The sequence below is a fragment of the Anopheles cruzii genome, chromosome 3, assembly GCF_943734635.1.
Source record: "Anopheles cruzii chromosome 3, idAnoCruzAS_RS32_06, whole genome shotgun sequence".
Taxonomy (NCBI): Eukaryota; Metazoa; Arthropoda; class Insecta; order Diptera; family Culicidae; genus Anopheles; species Anopheles cruzii.
In genome coordinates, this window is record NC_069145.1 from 44,116,141 (window position 1) to 44,134,915 (window position 18,775).

An 18,775-nucleotide genomic window follows, 5' to 3' on the forward strand; every position below is an offset into this window, starting at 1 on the left:
TGTATTACCGGCAGAGAGAGAGACCGAGAGAGAAAGAGAGAGAAAGAGAGAGAAAGAGAGAGAATGATCGTGATGTACAGTGAGAGAAAGAGAGAATTACAGGAATGAGACCACAGATCTTTACACAGCCACCCATTGCTGTTGAACCCGAAAGTGATCCTTTCGGCGAACCGAAAGATCCCTGCCGGGCCGCCGGGTTCAAAGTGGTGCGCAAACGCAAGTATTTACAAAATAATGATAACAATCGATAGTATCATTTCGAAGAGAACTGCGTTTTCGTCTCTCTCTGAGGTTCTATGTCACACTGTTTTGGAATGTTGGGAAACATAAACCAGAGACGGTAGAGAGTATGTAGGGCAGATAAATTAGGGTAGTCAAGTAGGGCGAGTTCTTTAGCATAGAGTTCTAAGCAACAATCGCTTTTTAGCAGTTTACATGTAGGTTTTCTAGCTTGTGAGGGAAATGTTCAGTAAATCTATGCACGCAGTAGAGTTATACAACATAAAGGGTTACGATAGTGATCAACAATAGTTGTGGGAAGTTAGAGACCTAAGGGGGCCAACCCCTTGTGGGCGAGAGATGTGTAGCCATAAACCAGACCCTACATTTGGCGATTCCTTTTGAACTATACAATCCCATCCAACCCGTGATACCAACGGTTGCAAGAGACCACGGCACATATCATTACCTCATGATTCAAAGAAAAACGACAATAAAAGCAAAAGAAGGGGAATGCTCCAAGTGCTTCCGCCATAGAGGCCGGTGTTGGGAGATTCGAGCAGAAAGAAGTAAAATGCAATTCACAGCCGCAGCAGATTCCGGAAGATTTCTGCTCGTGGTTATCGCACGCGAACAGAACGCGCGCGCAACAACGTTGCGGTGCTTCTGGTCCGGAGAGGAAATGAAAAATTATGGTCACCCACGGACGGCGAAAAGTGCAGAATTTTTCCGCTCGACCGCGGAATGTGTGCGCCAGCTCCGCGCCGCCGGAGCCACAGCTGCATGATGGAGAGTAAGTGGAAATAATTCATTTTCATAATTTTGTTAGACCTTCCTGCGGCGCACGGGCAAGACATGTGCGCGCCCTCGGTGGCCGGTTGCACTACTGTGGGAAAAAAATATCGAGAATTCGCTTGTAACTCAAAAACTTTTTGTTCATTCTTCTAAATTCATTTCATTGTGCCAACGTCTTTTTCCAGTTTTCAAAAAATACCGCAAATTCTTCTTCCGGTACAGCTTCTTCAATGCGTTCTTCGTTTCGGTTTCTATCTCTTCTACGGATTCAAAACGGTGTCCATGGAGCGGATTCTTGAGTTTAGCGAATAGCCAAAAGGTGAAGACGGTGGTTGCGGAATGATGTGTAAAAGGAAAAACAACACGTTTTTGGCACCAATCGTCCGACATTTCACTTTCTGTCACTTCAAATGGTTTCCTATGATCATTTCGATATTTCAACAAGACCAGTCAAATATTGGACTGTCAATTGACGATTTTAGAGCACCAGTTCTCGGGTTTCATTGTCATGTAGCTCATCAGTTGATGGTCACCCTGGCTGTGCCTCATTTTCTACGCTTTTCCGAGCTGCTTTGAACATTTTGTAGCACTTATGCACTTTTGTTTCCGATAGGGCTTACTCACCATACGCTTTCTGCAACATTTTCAAACATTTTGGCAGCACAAATTTCACGGTAATGTAGCTGTATTATACATCATTCGAAAGGTAATGAATCCTTCTTTCATATGAACTAATTAAATGTTTACGTTTTGCATTGCTAGAACATTTTTATCGGGAATTAATATAGTAAACTTCGAAAAACTAGTTTTTCAACTTTGGTAATGCAGCAAAAATGTTCTTCGTGGTCAGACATCTAAACAAGATATTACAATAGAAATTAAGGTAATTTTAAACGATTTCCAGTAAGTTTTTTTGCGAATTCCTGCGACAAATTGAGCAAATTCCTATTTTAAGAAAACAATTCCATTAAAAAAGGAGGCGCCTGGTTTCTTGTTCCAGAAGATTTACGCATTTGCAGAGGAATATCCATAGAAATATTTTTGTGCAATAAGGATTGCATAACCCATGCGTTTAGATTGTGCATTAAAAGATTTTAGTGTCATTTAAATTGCATAGCTTGGGCGTTTAAAAACCTTAAAATAACGAAAAAAGCTTATTTATTATACTTGAACGCTTGTATTACACATAAAAAGTTGAATTTAATCAAAACACATGCAAAGAAAACAAAAACATTGAAAAAAGTCCATGTATTCTTCCTAAAAACAAATATGTCCGCCTTTTCCATACAAATTCCTTACTGTGCAGTGTTGCCAACTGAGAAATAAAATCATCTCTCCCTATCGCAATCACAAGCAAGTTCAAAATCAAAATTCACTCATTCGAACAAAACCAAAACCAGCGATGCTCCCGCGCTGCTAGGAAGCTGAACCTGTTTTGGAGCTGTTTCTTTTGATTCGAACCGTGGCGAACCGATGATTGTGTCGTTTGTAAACGTGAATTGGCGTTTATGTTGTGCTAATTAATTTGTTGTTTAGAAGGCTCAGCGGGAGGGAGAGGTGAGATGCCATAAAGCGACGCCAAATTCGACGCATGCAACTCCCCGAAAACATCGGCACCGGCTGCGGTCGATCCGGGTTCTGGAAACGGGGGGAAGTGACATCATTCCTCCCCCCTTCCACCGCAGCACTCCGAGCTGTGCTTCACTTGAATGCCTCAGTAATGAGTTAATGCAGCCAGAAACGCTCGGTTTGGGGTTAGGTGGGCGCGCAGGATCCTTATAAAGGTTCGGATCGGGCCCCATTACGACCACTTGCTCCCCTGGCTCTCGTACATTAATTACGCAAACTACTTTAGCCTCATTAAAAAGATGGCGCGAACAGGGTGGCCCTGGCCCTGGCCCTGGCTCTGGCGGATCTGCGGAGGTTTGTGTATTAAATTTTAACCTTCGTTTCTTCTGCCTCCAGCGAGCGGCGGGCTGGGTACGAGGGGCGCTTCCCAATGATCCCACTACTTGCATCGCACCGTTCCGTTGTCCGACGACGCGTCCCTGGGGTGAAGCTCAGTTGAAGGGTGGTGCTTCAAGTCGGTTGCCCCGGGACGCGTTTCGGTCTGACGTCAATCTTTCGGAACATTCTGCCCAGAATGTTCGGCTGTTCGGTGAGGGTTAAAACGCCCGGCTCTACACTCGGTACCGATGCGGATGGGGGTGATGCGGAGAGCGTGGGATGGTGGGGTTGCACGGCACGGCTCAGCTGCTAATCATAATCATATCGCCGGGAACCATCCGGGTGTGCCATCCATGTGGTTGCTAGTGTAAATATTTTCTTTGAAACACTGATTGCGGCACCGTATCACTGGAACAGCAGAATGGAACACCACGTGTCGTGGTGGGGGTGGTTTGCATAACGCCCCCTTCGCGGATGGGTGGCCCCGCAACGCGCTCGGCAATGGAATTGGATTCGAAGAATGTGGGAAAATGAATTTAAATAATTAGCAGAGTACACATCTTCGACCGCTCGTTTTGTCTCGTTTTCCCGTGATGAATATGCTTCTACCAGGAGGTGACCTTGATGGATTTACAAACTGCCACTTTGTTCTTATGATTCTAAGCCATTCCATGTTAATCACTTATTACAAGTCATAATGTTCAAGTAAAACAACAAAGAATCTTCTATACAATAAAGTCGGGTTCAATGTTGAATATGACAAGTTTTCTACACGGCTGAACCGATCGAGCTAACGTTTTCCACGTCTTAATAGTTTTTCGAAGCTAGTCAATGGAGCAAAGTTTGTGCAAAATCATAGTTTTAGTCCCGTACTACACGTTCGATTAGCGCGACATACAGACTGTAGGCCTGCTGTCACAGGAGGAATATAAACTTACTATGTCTAACTATGGAAGGATTTTGGCAAAATTCGTGGTGATATTTTAATAGGCTGGATTACATTCCCTCCGAATTACTGTCTCCTAACTCCGGACTCAAAGGCTAAACTTATACCAAAGGGGTGTGTAGATGTTATCCAAAAACATAAGGAACAGCGAAGGATCCTTGCAAATCGATGACATAGAAATCGTTGGATTTTTTCAGTGAACAAATGATGTCGTCAGCTGTTTGACCAAACTTACAGGAATTGACTGGCTCATATTCTCTGTGAAGTATCAACCCAGCACCACTTTGCAATAGTACACGATTTGTTATAAAAAACCGTCGTTGAAGGAATCAGTTTGTAGGGAACGTGCACGATTTCCGACATTTTTATAAGTTTCTGCTCGTTGGCGTATGTGCTGCAATGTCCAGTAAACCGTGCCATAAGCGCAATAAATATAACAAAACACAATTGAACACAACACAGTTGGGCACATTAGGGCACCAACAGGAACTATTTATGCCGTTTTTTTTTGCACAATTGTTCGTGCTCCCGGCTACGTTGCTTCCCACGCGGCACGCCAACAATGGAACTTGCTGGCCCACTCGAGCCCACAAATCCATTATCAGCCTGATGAGTCCTATCATTGTCCTATTTTGGAATGGAAACAAGTGATAATGCCCGCCCAGCAATAGAATGCCATAAATGTCGGCCGAATGTGTCACGACCGCACAGCACGTTAAGATCTTATCGAACGATCGTTCGGGCCCATCGGGGGAGATTATTGAAAAGGATATTTCGTTATCCCCGATGGTGATCTCTTTAAAACCCGTGCTCAGCCAAATGATCCAAATAATGTTGCGCTCCGTCGGCCTGTCGGCCATACCGAGAGCAACCGAGAGCGAATTAAAGTGGGGATGCTGGATGTTGCGGTGTTGTCCTTCATGGTCGCCAATGTTTAGCATAAACTTGGCCGTCCGAGCTCAGCCGACCGAGGCCGTTGTTGGGTCGCCCTTGTTGTCGTCGTCGTCGACGCTGTTGTGGGGAGATTTAGGGCCTGTGCGGGACCTGACATCGCCAGAAACGATGACGAAGGACCAAATAAATGGAAATGATGCACGTGTCCCTGTATGTGCGTGTGTGTATGGCCCGGTTCGGCCGGCTCGGCTTCGGTATGTTAGGAATCGTAATTGAGACTTGATTTATGATGATGCTTGGGTGAGCCAAAGATGGCAGCATAGAGCAGCCGAAGTACCGGGTGGCAGGGATTGGGATCGGTCGTGGACGTGGTGGTGGTTCGGCATCGGTCCCGAGCTAAGCCACGGAACGGTCCAGTCCACGAGACAAAGAAACATAAATCGATTATGATTCGGTGCGGCGGTGGTGGTCATGTTTTGTGAGATGGCTCCTCTCGAGCCGGTCAGCATCATACCGGCATTGTTGGGTAGAAAATAATGAAGCAAAAACCTATGCCCACCCGTCCCCTATGCGCCTCGAAGAAGCGGAGTAAAGAGAAAATTTGGTGAAAACTATAAAAATGCCACCATCTTGAAAACGGAGGCGCAACGCCTCTGAGTTCCTACGTCAAACCAACGTCAGCACGGTGGCTGTGAAACAATTGGATAACTTTATTAAACACACCGCCAGCAGGAAGTGCCGCGAAGGCGAATAAACCACGAAACGACCGCAGAAAAGAGTCATAAAACTAGCATTTCGCGCTGCGCCGTCTTCTAATCTATTTCCATTCGCTACATATGTCGCGGATTAACTTTCGGCCATTTACGCCAGGGGCGCCATTTTGTTTTCTTCTTTCTTTCCTCTTTTGGTGCTGAGGCACTGCGACGCCTTCGGCAGTTTTGCAAGATTTGCTACGGTCGGCGTCGGCGGGCTCGTCCCAGCCGTACGTAGATTTGGCATAATCAAGGGGACTCCGAGAGTGAGAGTGTAAACGCCAGACCCAGAAGGGATTTGCATCCGGATCCGGATTCTTAAACCCTTTCGGTCTTTCGCCCTTTTTTTGCTTCGCGGAAGGAAGGAACTTCTCGCCCAACGTGCACGGGGCGCCGGTGCAGCTTAGCAGCGGCATTGCAGCATCAAGCGACAGCCGTGCAGCCTTCCAGCGGCCGGGAAAAAGAGTTGAAAAAACCTACGCACAGCTCAAAGAAAAAGCCGAAACGAAACGGAGATGTCTTTGCACGGTCCGTGAAAGAAGCGGAAAAAGATGTGGCAAAAAAGTTTTTTAATCTGTTCCCATATTTTCTCTCTCTTTCAGTTCCTTCACCTCTTTCGTTTCGTTCGTTTTTTTTACCGAACAGCCTTGGGTAACGCGGAAACTGAAAAAGGATACTCATCGGTTTGATACCTCTCCGGCAAACGCCGGAACGATAATCGTTGTTGTTGGTAGACTTTATGAAGAAAGTTTTGCGCTCGCTCCTAGCAACGGATAGAAGAAGAAGAAGAAAAAAATGTGTAGCCCTCAGAAGGGCCCCGTGCTGAAGTTGTGATAAGGCGGCCATCATCTGCCGCCCATCGCAAGGACGCGACTTCGGGTGCTTCTGGGCCGGGCTGGGAAGGATTTATTTTTTAACCTTTTCTAACTCCGTCATAGGAGCTGAGCTGTAAAAATTATACCAGCTGCTTCGAAGAAGTCAGACCCGTCGAATGCTGGTTTATTGGGTGAGGCAAAAAGATCCAGAAAAGTGTAAGAGGCGCACACAGTGTCACGAATGCCATATCGGATGCTGAGTTGCTGGAGTTGTTTCTGCTCGTGGGAAAAGTAAACTTTGAATAACGTAACACATGATCGCACGGTTCGATCTAATTGTTATTCTATATGTTCTTGGAGATAGGTTAAAGACGCGATCGTGGGTTTCTCTTATGTTGCGCTTTATCGGTTGCGCAATGTACGAACTTTAAAAATCGAATAAGTATCCTTAATCAAGGATACTTAGGGTGGTAAAGTTTTGTAAATTTTTTGTACATATTTTGTTACTCCTTGCCATGAACCCATTCGTTCCGAACGATGTGGGCACTTTTAGTAATTGGAGCATGCCTTTTAGTCCAAATGCTGTACTGTACAAATATTTCATCTTTATGATGTGTTTTATCGTCAGTTTTGTTGTTGAACCAAACTATTAATTTTGTAAATTGACGTCATACGTCAATACGTAGTTTTACTAATTCTTAGTGCTTAACATTTAATTCTTTCAGGATAATTTCAAAGACAAAAAGAACGTCGTAGAATAATAAAATGTGTTAGCTTAAACTTAAACGACTACATTATTGTAGGAATGAAAAAGTATAGCTTGGCTAAATGTTTGTACAGTAAGATACACAATATACACAGATTGACTAATAGAAGACGTATTCTCACGACTATGAAGCGCGACACTGGAATTCCGAAGAATTCGAACCAAATCCGGTGCCAACTTTAGCCACCACCCAACACTATATGCAAATCTTTGCACCGCCGCCGTTGGCCGTGGAGAGCTTTGGAGAAGCAATAGAAATGCGGAGTCGCGAGGCATCTTTCACCATCGATTGCTCTGACTACGTTCCTTCCGGCGTGCTTCCCGAGGCAGGGACAGGTCTGGACCACCCAGTTTTAATTACTCGTCCGCGTTTGTCGTCCGACTGCCGTCCGACAACAGGGATGCTCTCGGAGGTGATCCACAGTACGATCCTTGTGCCGGTGGCTGCAACTCGGACTTCAAGGGCACAAATTGTATTCTGGGCTGGGCCGATGGCAAATCTATTATTAAACGAGAGCACTTCGAGCCCACGCCAGGACAGGACATGAGGGCCGGAGAACACAAGCGATGTCCTTGCGGTTATGGGGCGGCTTCGATGCGTTATTATTATTTTTCATTTTGACGAAAAGTGCTCGCCAGAGTGGAAGTAATTGAATTTCCACACTAACGGGCGCAGCCGACTTGTCTTCGCCGACTTCGGCTGGGCACCGGATGGTCTGCGCTGCACACCTGACTCTGGGCCCAGTGTTTCGGATCGTTCGTCGTTCGTCGTTCGTCTCTTCGCGCCGAGGCCGAGGCACCACACCCGGATGTGTCGCATTGCTGCAAATGGTCGACGGGATTGCCAAACGCGGTTGGTATGGTGGCGTTTGGGAGGTGCTAGCGACCATACGCGATTCACTTTTTCGGGGCCAGGATTGTTTCGTCCACACGACGTCATCGCGATGGGCGGCCAGGTTCGGCTAGATCCATCGCCTGACAGCGCTCGTGGGGCGATGTGGGACGAGCCCCAATTCCGAGACTGCAATCTTCGTAACGGCTTGCACTATTTTCATCCCATCGCCTGTGGGCTATTTATAAAAATCTTTCCTACATTTTTGTGGCTCTAGGTGCCTGGTGCTTCCGAATCCCGATGGCCACACCAGAAACCCAGACGGCGCAGACGGTACAGCACACGGCCGGCACTCCGTTGGCAACATTTTAATTACACCCCACTAGCCACGACGCTCGATTCTTCGCCCGGCCGGCTCGACGGCCTCGGTGTTCATTAGCTTCCATAACACAAAATTGGACCATCAGCCGCCGGAGTCGTTCCGGAGTTGCCGTGCACGCGGGGCGGGGCACATTTGTTTCCATAAAAGTCATACTTCGCCACGCCACGTTTCATTCGGATAGTGGAATGTGTGTGTCCCAACCGCGGGCCGCGTGCGCCGGAGATGTTTATCAGCTCTGGGCACACTGTTATTGGTGGGACGACATCGTCATTACCGTACCGTCCGTGCATGCCGCCCCATTTCTCCGGGCCCAGGCCACATATGCTTGGTGACAGCGCCAACCGTTCGATGATGTCGAACCGCACATCCTTTGCTCCCATATGCTCGTGGGAAGGGCGAAAGCTACCGGGTGGACCGTCAACGCGCCCAACCAGCTGTCAGTCGTCAGCCCAACACCCGGCAGCAGTGACAGGACTTTGGTTGTTGGGACCAGCCAAAAGTGCGCCCAGCGCGATGGCCGTCCGTTACTGTGTGTGTGTGTGTGTGGGAAATTTCAATTTCAACAACCGTAGTTTTACGACTCTCCCGAGAGAATGGGAAAACCGTGTGTGTGTGTGTGTGGGCTGGGATTTTCGGTTGGCCATTTTCGTCACCCGGCGAGTGGAGATCCTCGCGCTCAACCCATCTGCTGACGAACGCATGTTTACCATGGTCCGATCAGAAAGCAGGACATCGGACCGGACGGTGCCTGACACAAAGTGGAGCCTGACCGGAGCGATGGTCCGGGAATGATGGGCGGGCTCCGGGCGCGCCCAATCATGGTCCCAACTCTTCGGCAGCCGCCGAGAAGTGCTGCGGATGCGATTTCCGTAATTTCCGTACAAATTGGATATTGGTATTGCGCTGCTACGCGAGAACGCGGGCGAAAGGGAATTGTGCTAAATTGGGAATGTGCAATGTGCACTTCCCGTCCCTTAGTTCTATGTGTGTGTGTGTGTGTGTGTGTGTGTCTGCGCGAGTTTGTTTACTGTCCACTCAAGAGCTGCTCTAGTACGCCCATGACGCCGGGAGTTGGTCGTAATGGTTGTTGGTTAGAATTTATGTTACTTTACTCTCAAGTCTAGTCACTGCACTCTTGCACCATCGTCAGACATGTACAGGGTGATCCATCAAGTGTTTGGATTTTAAACTACCGATTACTTGACTTCTTGAACCGTCAAACTTCAAGTTTAGAGAAGTTGAGAAATATTCGAAGCTCATTTTCAAAGTGGTGAGTCTTCAACTCAACTACTTGGTGCGGATTTTGCATCATAGGCCCATTTTTGTTCGGAAATGAAGAAGGATCCGACGTAACCGTCGATGGTGTACGCTACCGACAAATGTTGGCTGATAATTCTTCGGCGAAATTAAAGCTTGGACTTGGACAACCTTTAATTTCAGCGCAGGACGGCGCCACAGCCATCGATGGTTTGCACCCCATCTGCGGAATCTAAACACTAGTTGGACCTCAGGATAGTTACCGCAGCACAACCAATACCTACCAGGCCCCTTTCAAGGACAAAGCAGGACTCTTAATACATGTTGCGATTTTTACAAACCACTAATAACAATCCGCTAAAAACACAGCCCCACGTTCTACGTTTCCGTGGGTTCCAACCCGCAGACCGTTACTTGTTGATCGTGGCCTCGGTCCCATCAATCATCGGTGAAAAATTGATTGTAATGGACACTATTTATTGTCTAGTGTGCCAAATTACCAACCCCCCCTCGGAATTGATCGGCATGACGTCGGTCCTCTTTTGAATGACTTCTGCCCGATACCCGATTGCGCATCGCACGGATCCCTTTCGGACCGTCCATTGGTAGTGTAATTAGCTTTCCCAGCAATCACTGTTCCGGTTGACAGGCTAGCGAGCTTTGTCTGGGCCACGAGTGACAGAGCGAGAGCGAGAGAGAGATGCTCCTTGTCGAGGTGTGGTTTTGATATTTGGCTGCCCACGGGGGCACGAACCCTGACACACTCGCGGGTCAAGTGGCGATCTCTAGCCGTCCGCGGTGGTGAAGTGGATGAGTGGCCGATGCGGGGCGATGCCAAACCAGTGGGATGTGGTGGCACAACCAATAACTGCAGATAATTGATTGTTGTACGTTACGTGAAAGTACGTTAATGGGGCGGTTGCTTTCTGTTCCAGAAACCCGGTTCGCTGGCACCGGTTCGTGATCTGCAAACCGCAAACCATTCCATCGACACATACATCGAACGGCATCCCGGTACGCGCGTGTGTGTGTGTGTCCTGTGATGACATGAAACCTCTTCAGCGTCCCGCAGTCGACTCGACTCGACGTTCCGATCACGGTATAGAAGGAGCCAGAACCGGAGCTAGCGGAGTGTTCACGACATTAACGCCACTTCACGTTCACGGACCGGGCTCCCAGGGATGGCACTCCTGGGGATGCTCTAAAAACGCAGCCAAGAGACGGTGAAATTAATGAAAGGCAGCCCCAATTGAAAGCCAGCGTGGACGGCTCTAAACGCGAGCACTGGAAGCTCTCGTTGAACCTTCGCACAGAAACCTTGGTCGAACGGGACGTAATGTAAACAGGTCTCGCTTTAGACGTGTCCCAGAACCGCCAGCAGCTGGGTGGGCACTCCGCTGCAGCGGTCTTCAAGATCTACGGTTCAGGTTCCGGAGGTCGGGTTTGGTACCAAGGCAGTACCGTTTTCCTTTCAGCCGAGCAAGATTTTCTCATTACGTTCGATTCGTTTCTCCGCAGACCGACCGCTCGCTACAGAAAGGTGGCATAAATGGAGCTATATTCTGCTTGTACCTTGACCTTGGCGGCACCGTTTTCAAAGGATGAAACCAAACCGTCCCCGTAGCCAAGGTTGTGAATGCAGGCGACCAGCCATTGACTCGTTTTGGGGCAGTGAATGATGTTATGAAGCCAACAGTCAAGACTGGATCCCAAGCGCGAGTTGGCATAGCTGAAGACCAAGTACGAAAAATGTGTATTTACAATGTCTACTCAATGCACTCAACGATGAAACACAACGTAAGCAATATTATGAACACGGAACGGAATAGCTTCCAATAAGGGATGGAACGACTTTGTGGTGTGCTTGGTATCTGGCATAGTACTACGGTTTTGATGATGATCGGGGAGCACGAACTGGAAATCGGACATCAAACAGTGGCGATTAGAAGATACGGGCAGCGTCATGAACAGCGATAACGACATGGTCTACAGGATAACCGAGCACAGAGTAACAGTTCCGGGCCGGGGGTTCGATAGCAACAGAGGCCGTCAGAGTGGGAAAGGTCAGTGCCCAACAGCAGAAACACAAACACACACACATACAGAGCAAGTGGGGGGTGCGGGTTGGGTTTCAATTTCCACTGTCCGTTATGGATCCTCTACTGTGCTGCTTAGTCACCTTATCGGACGGCAGTGTTCGAAGGCACTGGTGTGCCAGGTCGTAGTTGGGCGGATAGATGCCGCCATATTGTGCGCTCCGTTTCCAGACCTGGCGGGACCAGCGGCCAGACTGGACCTGGCGGGACCGGCTGCTGGCGGGACGGATGCTGATTTGTGCGTCGCTTGTTGGTGGCCGTGGCGGTGGCGATGGCAGCACTGCCGGGTGCAGCGGAGTGCCGTTACGTTTGTGCTGGTGCGTGCGTTTGTGTGCGTTTGCGTGCGCAGATTAACGGCGGTGGTGGTGGTGTGGAGGTGGTTGTTGTGATGATGTTGGTGTGTGGGTGGGTGCGAAACCATAAGCCAGCAGTGCAGGAGAGCGTAGTGTTGGACAGGCAAAAACAAGAAGAAGAAAAACCAACGGTGGCAACAACCCGGAAAGAATGAGAAAAAAAAGAACAAACATAGAAATTAGTGCGACTGCAGTGCGTGTGCGGAGCCATTCCCCTACCTACAATAGGACACCTGGAACGGAGACGCGAAACTGTCAATGACTCGAGTTCAACAGTAGAACAAATAGTTCGAAAAACACTTGTTTCCCGAGTGCTGCTAGTACCTTTCGGGACCCACTAGAAGTTGTCCTATTGGTAATTGATACGAAAAATAGGTAGTAATCGACTTAAGCCATGTCAACCACCTATACATTTTCAAACAAAAGCCCACTGGGTTGTTCACGTTTTGCGCTTCGATAAGAAAATTACAATTTTATGGTTTGAAATACACTCTATTATTCAGAACATTCTCCAATTTATGAATTCAATCCCTGAAGTGGGAATCTGGAAGGACGGCAAAATACGCTTCCACAGCTTTTATGACGTTAAGAGATGAAAAACGCTTTCCACGCATGAATGCTCTTGTGGCTCGGTGCATTGTCCTGATGAAAAAGGATTTTGTTGTTCTGCAAACCGGTTCTTTCTCGCGATTTTTTTTCTTAGGGTGATGTAAAAAGTTACAATAATAGTCGGCATTTATTGTTTCACCAGTTTGCAAGTAATCCAAAACCAAAATTCCTTTCGCATCCCAAAAAACTCCTGCTAATACCTTCTTGCAACCCATCACTATGGATGTAACCCAAGTCTCATCCATAGTGATGAGTCGACGCACAAAATCCACTTTAACCTTTCGGAAGCGTTCTAAATGTTGCCAAGAAAGTTGCATTGGATTTTTTTTTGCATTGTAAGCGAATGCGCCTATACTGTACTAATTGAAAACGACGCGCCCTTATTTACTTTTAACATTCGTTCATAAATTTCCTTTGCTTTGAAATCTTCCAAAAACAAAAATTCAATCACTGCACGATAATTTATTTTTTCCATTGTTAAAAATACCGTTACACGTCGATACTAAATGGCTAGTGAACAAAGATTGAAGTGACAAATTGAAATGAAACTTCACATACGTTCATATGAAGAGTGTACCAACATAACAAACAATTTTAGGTTTACAACAGGGCACTCTGTTATTGAAGCTCAACACTTATTGAACAGACAGGTACATTTACATGATAAAAAAATACTTTGGTTTGACATGACCAATGCCAAGTGTAACGGGACAACAACTTGTTACTAGCTTGACTCTTTGGAAAATTGATCCTAGATGCAGGCAATCTTTACGTCACTCATCTGTCGAATGGACACAAACTTAAGACGAAACCGTAGTAGCAGCTCGGTTAGTCATGCTCTTAAACACCGCCACGTCGAACACCACTAGCAGTAACGATAAAACTGTAGGAAATTTCCAATCATTACGAGACTCCGTAATTTCAGCACGCAACACGCGCGACGTGTTGCAATAAACTTTCGCCAACGTTCCGGGGCCGTTACGCTGCTGAAATACTGGCACGCGGACACAGGATGGGAGGCCGGATGTTTATTAGGAGTAAAATGTCCTCTTCCGGGTGTCATTGCAGACACTTTCTTTGTAATCAGCCGTCGGTGTCAGGCGACGGACGGCGAAAGACGGCGGAAGCGTATGGCGGATATTGAGCCGGTCGGTGGGATGCGAAGTTTGTTACCAAAGCCAAGCCGAAGGACATTAGTCAGCAAATCGCCCACCAAGCGGGCGCAGCAGAAGACCGACACATTGGTGGGCTCGGTCGGTAATCACCGCCTCCCACGGGGTAGACTACGAGGGAAGCGATCGTCGGGTAGCTCATAAAATCTCCGGACAAAATCATGCCCCCGATGCGCTGCGGTTCAGTTCACTCGGGCTTAGAAAGAACACGTCCAGGGGAAACCGCGGCTCGGCTCTGGTGGAAGCGACTCTATCAGCATCCATCGCTTTAAAGTCCCGTCAGTCGCTTGAACGCGTTTTTGGCATGGCCCGCTGCGGTTGAAGCCGAGACACATCGCCGGGGTGCCGGGTGCCGTGGGTCCTGCGTCGTTAGCCATCAGCATCAGGAGCGATGCGAAGCGCGCTAGACGTTATCCGTGTCGGCCAGCCCGGCCATCGGTCTGGAGCGGCGGAAGACGGAACAAGATTTCACGGGGGACCGAACAGATAAGGGCCACGGCGGAGAGTGGACGGACGAGACATACACATGAAATGACATAATTTCATAATTTGCCACCAGAGTGTGAGCGCCGACGACAATAATGGTGGGTCGGCTGCAACCGACGACCGAAGATGGTGAGCGCCCATCAGCAACAGCGCTCAGCACCAGCCCACCAGAGTTATGTCGAACCGCAAATGCGATACGGAAATGTGGAAACCTCCTGAACTGCCTTCGGCGCCAGGTCGCCAGGGCTTCCGTTGCGTTCCAGGGTTCTTGGTCAGTGGAGACGCAAGGCGCAGGATAATAAAAAGAAACCTCATAGGATGCCCAATTTTATCGCCATGAATGATGTGCCCAGTACGCCGATATCATTAGGGAGCCGAGCGTTGAGGGCCGACGCGCTTGTTGGACGTTGGCGCGAGGTCCGGCACCCGGAACTTGGGCGCAGGTCACCGCGGTTCCAAACATGTGCCATCTTCGAATACAGCCAGTCAAGGGCTGCCATATATACACTTCGTTTTAAGCCCTCTGGCGAGGAAATCGATAACCATTGCGGGAGTCATCGCCACCATCGCGCTTCAGGTTCAGTGTTGTTCCGTGATTGAGTTGTCATCGACGGTGGTGAATCCTGAGAGCCGCGAACGTAACGACGCACCATGGGAACGCAAAATTTTCGCAAAGAAAGTGCGCGGAATGAACTTTTAATGGAGTTTCGCGAAGACGTCGTCGCCGTCGTTGCCGACGGCACGGCTGATGAGATTGTCGAAAATTAAGTCATGTTTGGCACATTCACTTCGTTTTTTTTTGTTAAGGCTTCAAGGCAGCATGGTCGTTTCATAATTTAATGGCCACAGAAACTGCCCAAAAAGAAAGCACCTAATTGCCCCGAGGTCGCCCATCAAACCTGGAGGGACGCAATGGGGGCCGCAGGCATAAAAATTCGTTGCACACAGTCACAGTGAATAATTAGACCAGAATCAGGCGCCTCCAACTGCGGAGCTGATATCATTATGAGTAGGACAAGATGATGGGGCGAATTTCTTACGGTGACTTTCGGGAGGCATTCTTCCAACTTCCGGGCGAAAGAAGTTCGCAGCAAAGTTGGTCCGGCCCCAAACGGAAGCTCCATTATCGCGCCCCCTCCCCTCCCCACCCGGTTCCGGGGTCACGGTGAGCACGTAAAAAGCTTAAATCAACGAAAGGATAATCATCCCCGGTTGCCATTTGTATCGGTTTCCCCTAACGACCCTCCCTAATGTTCGATCTATCGACATGCGATACTTGCGCGCGGGCCCCATAAGATGCTCATCCGTTTGCGGGGCCCACAGGCGCGACTACTCCGGAATCCGGTGGGTGTGTGGGTGACGGTCCCGGCAGCAACAGCCACCGGAAAGCGGCATACCCTGCAGGGGTTCGCTCAAACATAATAATGCCTAGCACCAATCGATAGTCGTCCTGTGTGGCGGTAAAACGGTTTAGCGCGCAGACAGAACACGGAACGGAACACACGACACCGATACCCGCCCCGGTAGAGAGGAGCGAGGCTGGGACGACTTAGGCTAGGCGAGTTGTAATTTGATCCAATTTCTCGACTTGCGCCCCGAGTGTTACCAGTACCAGCGAGTGGCTGGCTAAGTAAACCGGTCTCCGGCCTGGTGTGCGTGCAGTTCTGTGAGCCTCCGACGGGTGTTTCTCCCACGGTTTGTGGGGTGCCCAAACCAGCAACACATACGCGACCTACGCCTTGCCGGCTGCCCACCTTGGCTGCCTACCGCAGGATGTTTTCTTCCAATCTTCCGGTGAGTGGGCAAATGAACATAAAGGCACCGGTACCCAAGGGCACACTGATACCTCACCGTGCGCTGTGATCCACAAAACCATTTGTTATTCGCTCGCTGACTTGAGATGCGCCCCGAACACCCGAATATCTCACCCATGATGCTACCCATGTGCGTAAATGGCATTATGGGCCGTACACTAAATGTTTACAGCTAGTGCTGGTGCCGTGTGTAATGCATAGGAACACACAAGAGACAAGACACATCGCGCGATGGATACCCTTTTGGTGCACCGTAGGGAACTAGCCATCAGCGTTGCCTAATACAAGGCACCATTTGAAGAACTCACCTCAGCGCCCGAAGTTATGCAACCAAATTGTCTGCCTTTCGTTGTTCTCCCGTCATCCTGACTAAATCTGGACACCCGACGCGTATTGCTATATTTTCTTTTCCCAATGTGCCCGAAAAGCCGTAAAGTTCCGCACAACTTCCGACACGGTTGCAATTAGTAATGCGTTCCGCGCGATTTTGCTCCGATATTAATGCGGCAATGGAAGCAACTTTTCGGAAACAGCAGCAGCAAGGAAGAGGAAAAAAAGGGAGGAGGAGTGCCGGCGAGCGAAACGAAGAATTGTAACATCTTGTCGGCCTCGGATACAAATCAAATTAAAAGCCATCCGCCCGCCCGCTAATCTCGGCCGCGGCACCCGCGAAGCAGCATATTTGGGCCAGACAGTTTGACAGTGCCGACGACAGTGCCAAAAGCACGACAGAAAAACGGCCACAAAAAGTATCTCAATTCCACGAGAGCCACAAAACACGGCCGTTAGCTCACACTAGGGCCCCGGGGTGCGATAATTGATGACCGGTGCCATAAATTAGTCGTGAGTTATTCATGGGCCTACCCGTGGCCAGGCCGCGCGGAGCGAAAGGCTTCTGTCGGTTCTTGGTCTCGTTGAGCGGGCGTGCGAGAATGAAAATTGACTTGTTCGTGTTTCAAATTATGTCAAGGACCCGGAGAAACCCGCGGCCGGGAAAGTGCGGGACACCATATTTCACGGTTGGCACACTTTTCATTCCCGGCCCGGGGTATAGATATTGCATCTATTGCTGCAGGCCACCGGCCGCCACAGAGTGCAAGTGGTGCAATCTTCGTCGACAAGAATTATTGATCATTGCCAGCATTTGGTGGGAATCAGAAAAAAACAAACCCACCAAAAAAACATTAGATACTCTTGTCGCCTGTCGCAAAATGGAGTCGGATCCGCCAACGAATAGCAGCATCTGTTTAAATGTTCGTTTCGAATCGCGTCAAGGTTCAAGTGGTTTCGCAGGATAGACTCCCCCGGCCAGGTGCTACCTACGTAATGGCACTGTTTGAAGAGGAGCTGGGAGAAATTTCCACACTCCACTTTGGGGCCGCTGACTGGTGTCCCGGCGAGCCACTCCACGAGCAACGAGCCGACCCGCCAAAGGACATCGGGAACCAGGAAAAACTGGCAAGGCGGTAAGGCACAATCCGATGCACATTTTTGTATCATTCCCACGCGAACCCGTGGCAGCAACGCGCAATCTCGGGATCTTCGCATTGCGGAACGCGCGGAGGTGCCGGGCCAGGCACCGGGACCGGAAACGGCGATGCACTCTTCCGGATGATGTGCAAAACCGCATAAAACTTTCCGGAAAAACTTGCAAATACGTGCCGTGGCGTACGCGGGGACGTGAATGTTGTGTTCGATTTTTTGATATCGTTTTATTTCTTTTCCCTGGCCAATTTTTCCGTTCCGGGCTTCGGTTCGGCTTCTGGCGGAGCAGCAGCAGCATCGGGGATGTCAAAGTTATGTTGTGTTTCTTGTTTTATTTTTTGCTGGCCAACAGAAGCACTCGCCACTCTAGCCGCGCAACTCCCCGGATAATGCTATTTCTATTTTCGGTGAGGAAACCTTCTAGGTAGCAAAGCCGTTTGTTTTTTGTTATTTATCAATTCATTTTCATCATGCGGAAAACTTTCCCGATGTATGACGATAAACTTATCAAAACTGGTTACGTAATCGTATTAGCATCGCTCAGAATCTGAATGTTCGCTCGGATTTACTGCTCGGTCCTGTACATGGAACTGCTCTAAAACATTGTACTAAAAGGTAAGTTTATTCTTCGACCAGCTCTACAATGAACATTATGAGAGACTTTCTTCTATTTTGGTCCATTTTCCAAGCGATTCTACTTTGTACTTTCCATGTACGGATTGTTGACAGTAATTTCTGTACCTTGCTAGGGGGAAAATGCGGAAGGGGAAATGTTCTGCCCGATCGGATACGTCACCGGGAAGTACGATCCTCTGAAACGCCGGATCATCGAGAAATGAGAATGAAAAAAGACATGGCAACGTACGCCGGGACCAGTTAATAAGGAAACAAACTTAAACCCGACTATTAAGACGAGCAGCGAATGTTGACAGATCATTTGCTTCGAGGTTCCTCAGCCCACCGATAATCGAAAACAAAGTCGGCTTTAATAACTACTTAGAGTGGTTAACAATTTCATAAAAATTAAACATTGAATTTTGAAGAAAAATAAATGGTGAAAGGATAAAAAGCTATCCAAACCGCTTTTACCTACAGTACAAAATTTGACTTTACTCAAAAAGAGCTCGTTAAACTTGTGACTTGTTACTGTAATGT

At 48.5% G+C, this 18,775-nt stretch overlaps 1 protein-coding gene across 1 annotated transcript in view; it reads right to left on the reverse strand.

Annotated features, from left to right (window-relative positions):
- The window catches only part of LOC128270466 (neurexin-1), a 94,223-nt gene that overhangs the window by 47,136 nt on the left and 28,312 nt on the right, over positions 1-18,775 (reverse strand). The window lies entirely within an intron of this gene.